This window comes from Leopardus geoffroyi, chromosome C1, assembly GCF_018350155.1.
Source record: "Leopardus geoffroyi isolate Oge1 chromosome C1, O.geoffroyi_Oge1_pat1.0, whole genome shotgun sequence".
NCBI lineage: Eukaryota > Metazoa > Chordata > Mammalia > Carnivora > Felidae > Leopardus > Leopardus geoffroyi.
Window position 1 is genome coordinate 17,517,064 of NC_059328.1, and position 6,000 is coordinate 17,523,063.

Consider the following 6,000-nt stretch of genomic DNA (forward strand, 5'->3'; position numbering starts at 1 on the left):
CCCCTGAGACAGGCACTGTCATTATCCCCATTTTACAGATGAAGGATCCTGGAAGGAATTGTGGCAGAGCAGGTTTGGGGAAGGAGCAGAGCCCTAGGGCCGGGAAGGGAAATGGGGGTGGTAGGGTGGGGCTGAGACTAAAGAAGGGAGCCAGCAAGGGGGCCAAGAGCCAGCTCTCTGTGGTTGAGTTTCGGTCAGCTGGGGCTGGCTTTAGTTTCACTGCCTGGGAACTGACTAATTCCTGTAGGAGCACATCTGTAGTCTATCTCCCCAAACACGAATCCCTGCCCCATCCATTCCTAGCTTGTGCTCTTGATCAGGTTACTGGACCTCTCTGAGCCTCAATTTCCTCATCTTTGAAATGGGGATGGCAAAAGTGACCTATTTACTGTGCGATTCAGTAAGTTGTCCTCAAAGTCCTCAGAGGGGCACTACTGTGCATTTAATATATTTTATTTGTTTCTTTTTAACATATATTTAAGTAATCTCTACACCCAACGTGGGACTGAACTCACAACGCCCAGATCAACAGGTACATGCTCCACCAACTGAGCCAGCCAGGTGCCCCGGCACTTAATATATTTTATCTAAGATTTGTGTGAGATGGACCAGAAGAAGCCCCAGTGGAACCAAACTACAACATTTGCAGTTTTCCATTCACGGGTTACACGCTCCCATCTCCCAGGTTTTGCTACCGTGGCTCCATATCCCCAAGGCCCCTTCTCCCTTCCATCCCCTCATGCTCAACTCTGACCCAGCTTTAAGGCCCAACTCAAATGGCGGAGTGGCAGGAGCAAAAAGCCTGAAGTCAGACATTTAAGGAAACTCTAGGCTCCTTGGGAACAGGACCCATGCTTTGTTTTCATCTTTCTGCCTTCCTCTCTGAGGGTGCCAGGCCATAGTAGGCCTGTGCTCAGTGATATGGTGATGATAATTCACATTTCCTGAGCACCTCCCAGCATAAAGCACCCAGCTAGGCACTTTATATGCACTATCACCTTGATATTTCCCTATAACACAGGTGCAATTTGGACAGAAGAGAAAACTGAGGCTCAAACATGCAGCGAGATTTGACTAAGGGCTGGTTAGAGATGAGACCGGGAACTGAACTCAGACCTCTGGCTCCCAAGGCACTGAGTCATTCTGAATAAAGAGCTTATCCCCAGTGTCCCAGGTGAAGGAGGGTACATTCTGCTACTGAATCCAGGGTTCTACTGCTGCAGACATTGGTGAGGGTGGAAAGAGTGTGCCCCACCCAACTAAATAAGTTAGGGATGCTTAGTGCCATTTCCCAGACGAGGAAGCCAAGGCATGGGGGACATTAAAGAACTTGCTTAAGGCTACACAGCTGGTGAGGGAGAAAGACCCTATTCCAGACACACCCCAAAACTCTGGAAAAGTCCCCAAACCCAAGCAAACTTCCATTCCAACTGGTGTACCTCATCTCTGGTGTATCGTCTCCTGAAAAATGCTCAGATTCTCTCTGTTCAAAGCCTTGCTTATCAAAATACAAAACCCTTTTTTTAAAAAAAAAACATTTTATTTATTTTTGAGAGACAGAGCATGAGCAGGGGAGGGGCAGAGAGAGAGGGAGACACAGAATCCGAAGCAGATTCCAGGCTCTGAACTGTCAGCACAGAGCCCGACGTGGAGCTCAAACCCACGAACTGTGAGATCATGACCTGAGATGAAGTCGGAGGCTTAACCGACCGAGCCCCCCAGGCGCCCCCAAAATACAAAATTCTTGATAGAAGCTTCCTGAAGGTACAGACCTCCTGTTTGGGGGCTCCCCAGTGTGTTACCTGTTCAAATGAACCTAAAATCAAGAGAGAAGCCAAATGGGCACTGTGGGAACGAAGGGAGAAAAATCTCTGCCCATTAGGGAAAGGAAATCAAAACCACAATGAGATTCACACCCACTGGGATGGCTGTAATTGATGAGACTGACAAAAACAAGTGTCCAGGATGTGGAGAAATTGGAACTCTCATACACTACAGGAGGAATGTAAACTGGAAAAAAAGTTTGACGGTTCGGAAAAAAAGTTTGCCGGTTCCTCAAAAAGTTGTACAGAGAGTTACCATAAGACGCAGGAATATCACTCCTAGATGTATACCCAAAAGAATTGAGAATGAGTGTTCACAGCAGACTTATTCATAATAACCAAAAAGTAGAAACAACCCAAATGTCCATCAGTGGATGAATGGATACATTTCATGTGTTAGCCGTACAATGGAAAATTATTTGGTCATAAAAGGGGATGATGGACTGATACAGGCTACAACACGGAAACCCTTGAAAACATTACGCTAAGTGGAAGAAACCAGACATGGAAGGCCATCTATTGTATGATTCCATTAATGTGAAATGTCCAGAATAGGTAAATCTATAGTGACAGAAAATAGGGTTGCGTTGCCAGAGGTGGATCAGTTTCGTTTCACAGGTGAGGAAATTACGGCTCAAGAGAAGCTGAAGAGAAGCTGAGTTCCACTCCACCTGCCTATCTGTGTGACTTTGGACCCATGACTTCGCCTCTCTTGGAGCCTTAGTTTTCTCAACTGTAAACCAGAGATAATGATGTGCACTTAAGGTGGCTGGGCAATCTTGGTAGTTATTCCTTTTCTCTCCTCTCTGGCCTTTGGGTGGAAGCTGGTGAGGTTTAAGGGTTAAGGCTGCCATCTAGAGGTAAACTCAGGCAACTGCCCTAAATCTGCAAGGCTATCTATTCTGGTCAACAAGTCAGCCCCGACCGCCCCCCCCACACACACTGTGGGCTTGGGGAGGAGAAAAAAGATGTGAAAAACGCAGCCCTGCTGGAAGGCCAGGGCTACCAAATTGGCCGGATTCTTCCCAGATGTCTCCAGACCCTGGAGATGGTTTTCACAGATGTTGGGTCCTGTGAAGGTGGTCCCACGTTGTAGGAGGGCAGTCGGATTCAAGTCCCAATAGAGATGCCCAGACTAGTAGGGTAGGCAAGCGCCACCCACAATTCCTGCAATTACCAATTAATTCTCTCCTCTTCCTGCAGGAACTCTTTAAAATGCACACCTGACCTTGTCACTCTCTAGCTTAGTAAGTTCTGGCAAGAATTTCCCCACCATGGCCTGGCCACCCCTTAGCCCCCAGCCCCTCTGATTTTCAACCCCCTTCACACAAGGACCTTAGGCTCTGATGGAATGCACTTCTGACTCCCCTTTAACATCCCTGCTTTCCCTGTTTACCTATGTCCTCTCTTCTCTTTTTTTTTTTTTTAATGTTTATTTATTTAGAGAGGGGGGAGGGTCAGAGAGACAGAAAAAACCCCAAGCAGGCTCCGTGCTGTCAGCACAGAGCCCCATATGGGGCTCCAACTCACCCACTCCACTCATGAGCCACCCATGCGGGCTCCAACTCACGAGATCACAACATGAGCTGAAACCAAGAGTCGGACGCTTAACCGACTGAGCCACCCATGCGTCTTGTCTCTTCCACCAGGAAAAAAAAAGGTCTGCTCTCAGACACAAGTTTCTCAGATACACAAATCATTGAGAATGCTGTGTACCTTGTATACATATGTGATCTCAAACAACATTCAATAACAGTGGGTATTCTAGAACTCTTCAGATTAACAGAACTGGAACCTGGGACAGCAAAATCAAGGATCCAGATCAATTACCAACATTGAAAAATAAGACTCGGGGTGCCTGGGTGGTTCAGGCAGTTAAGCATCCGACTCTGGACTTCAGCTCAGGTCATGATCTCATGGGTTTGTGGGTTTGAGCTCCGGGTGGGGCTCTGCACTGGCAGTGCGGAGCCTGCTTGGAATTTTCTCTCTCTCTCTCTCTCTCAAAATAAATAAATAAACTTTAAAAAAATAAGAAAAGAAGACTCAGAATCCTCTTGAAATAAGTAAGACATCCAGCCTTTGGAGTCCAGGTGACGTTCATATGGGTCTGGGTGGTGATAGCTCCTACCACCCACCCCCCATCAGAACTCTGATGCCTGCTCCCCACCTCCTATTAAGAATCTCAAGCTGTCATCACTTCACAGTGTAATTACAGTGGTTCTTCTGTTCTATCCTCTTCTCCAGATTTAAGCTGTTCCTTGTCTTGTCTATCATTACACTCCAGTATCCAGCCCAGCGCCCATCACAGAGCAGAAGTGCGAGAATTGCTTACTGAACTGAACTCAATGAAAGTTTTTTAGAATGGCTGAAGGATCACTCCCAATCTCTTCCCAGGAAAGCTTCTGGCCACTGTCAGAATCTCTTTGTGACTCTGCATTAGGGGAACTGGGGACCTTGTGGGGCCAAAGAGGTCATAGGGGCCAGTATTCTCAGGCACCACCTTCTCCTGGCCTTACTCTCCTTGTTTTGTTTGGTTTTTTTTTTTTAAGTTTATTTATTTATTTTGAAAAAGAGAGAGCGGGAGGAGGGGCACAGAGGAGAGAGGGAGAATCCCAAGCAGGCTGCACTCTGTCAGCCCAGAGCCCAACGCATGAGATCATGACCTGAGCGGAGATCAAGTCAGACAGTTAACTGACTGAGCCACCCAGGCGTCCCCTTACTTTCTAATCCCACTTGCCCCCCACCCTCATGATTGTTCCTCCCTCAACAGGCAGATTAAAAGCAACAATGCTAACAGTAGCAAAGCAAGCACATTCATACCCCAAATCCACAAATCCACGTGATCACAACAGCCCTGTGGGGAAGCCACGATTAGCCCCATTTTACGGATGAAAGAACTGAGGCCAGGAGTAGTTCAATGATATGCCTTGAAGGCACAGAGCTTGAGTATGAGGGCCCAGAATTGTATTTATTTACTATGTGCCAGTCACCATTCTGACAGCTTAGAAATCTTAACTCATGTAATCCTCATAACATCCCTATGAACTATGTATTGTTATCACCCCAGCTTTGCAGATGAAGAAACTGAGGCTCAGAAAGTTTAGGTAATTTGCCCAAGGTCACAGGGCTGGTGATGATGGGGCAGGTTTTGAGCCAGGGTTCATCCACTCTGCCATCTAGCCTTACTTCAGGATTTCCTCAGAAAGCCTTGGCTTCAGTACGTGTAAGTAGGGTAAGAATACCCACTTCACAGGGTAGTTATGAGGATTAGATCTAATATGTGTAGGTGTCTGGATCACAGCAGCTACCCAGGAAGAAGTCATTTTTGTTCCTCCCTGGAGCCTCCACTGACAATTACAGCAACTGGCCACCAGAGGGGAGTCATGTGCTGAGGACCTAAGCCCTTCCCGGGAGGCCCGGTTGACAGTTCAAGGGTTAAGGACTCAGAGTCCCCTTTCCCGCTGTGGGCAACCCTGGGATCAATGATCTATCTCAGCCAGCGCCCGAATCTCACGGAACTGACCTTCCTGCAAAAGAAATAAACTTTAGGCCTTAAGTGTATCCAAGGCCCCTTTGCTAACACCAGTTCTAAGACTGAGAGGCTGGGACGATGTGTGGGGAGGAGAGCCCAGCTGTGTCCCATTTGGTAGTGGTAGTGGTGGGGGGTGGCAATTATCAGCGATGCCCCTTCTGCTGGAGGCTGGGTTCCTGGAGCCACAGCTGCAGGGCGGAGGGTGGCTGGGGGAGCTTTGGAATTGTCTCCCTAGGGGTTTCCATGGTTACAGATTGATGCAGGCAGCCCACTAGGCTGGGTCCTTTATCTGTATTGTCTCCTGGGGAGACAATGGGCTTTGGGGATGGGGGCACTTGATGCAGATGCTGCTGCGGGAGCTCTGTGTGCTGTGCTCTAGGAATCCCCTGACCCTGCTGCTGAGGCTGAGAAAACTGGGCATGGGGTCAGCCTTGGAAGTCACTCCTTGCTTTGGGGTACAACACTACCACTGCAGAGACTTGAAGAGGCCATCTTCCGAGGCCCCAAACGGCAAAAGTGCCTCAAAATATTAAACAAAAATCACACATTCAGGAGGCAGCCCTGATCAAATCAGGATTCTGTCTCTTACTGCTGTCTGACTTGGGCGCGTTACTTTACCTGTCCAAATCCCAGCTTACTTGTCTG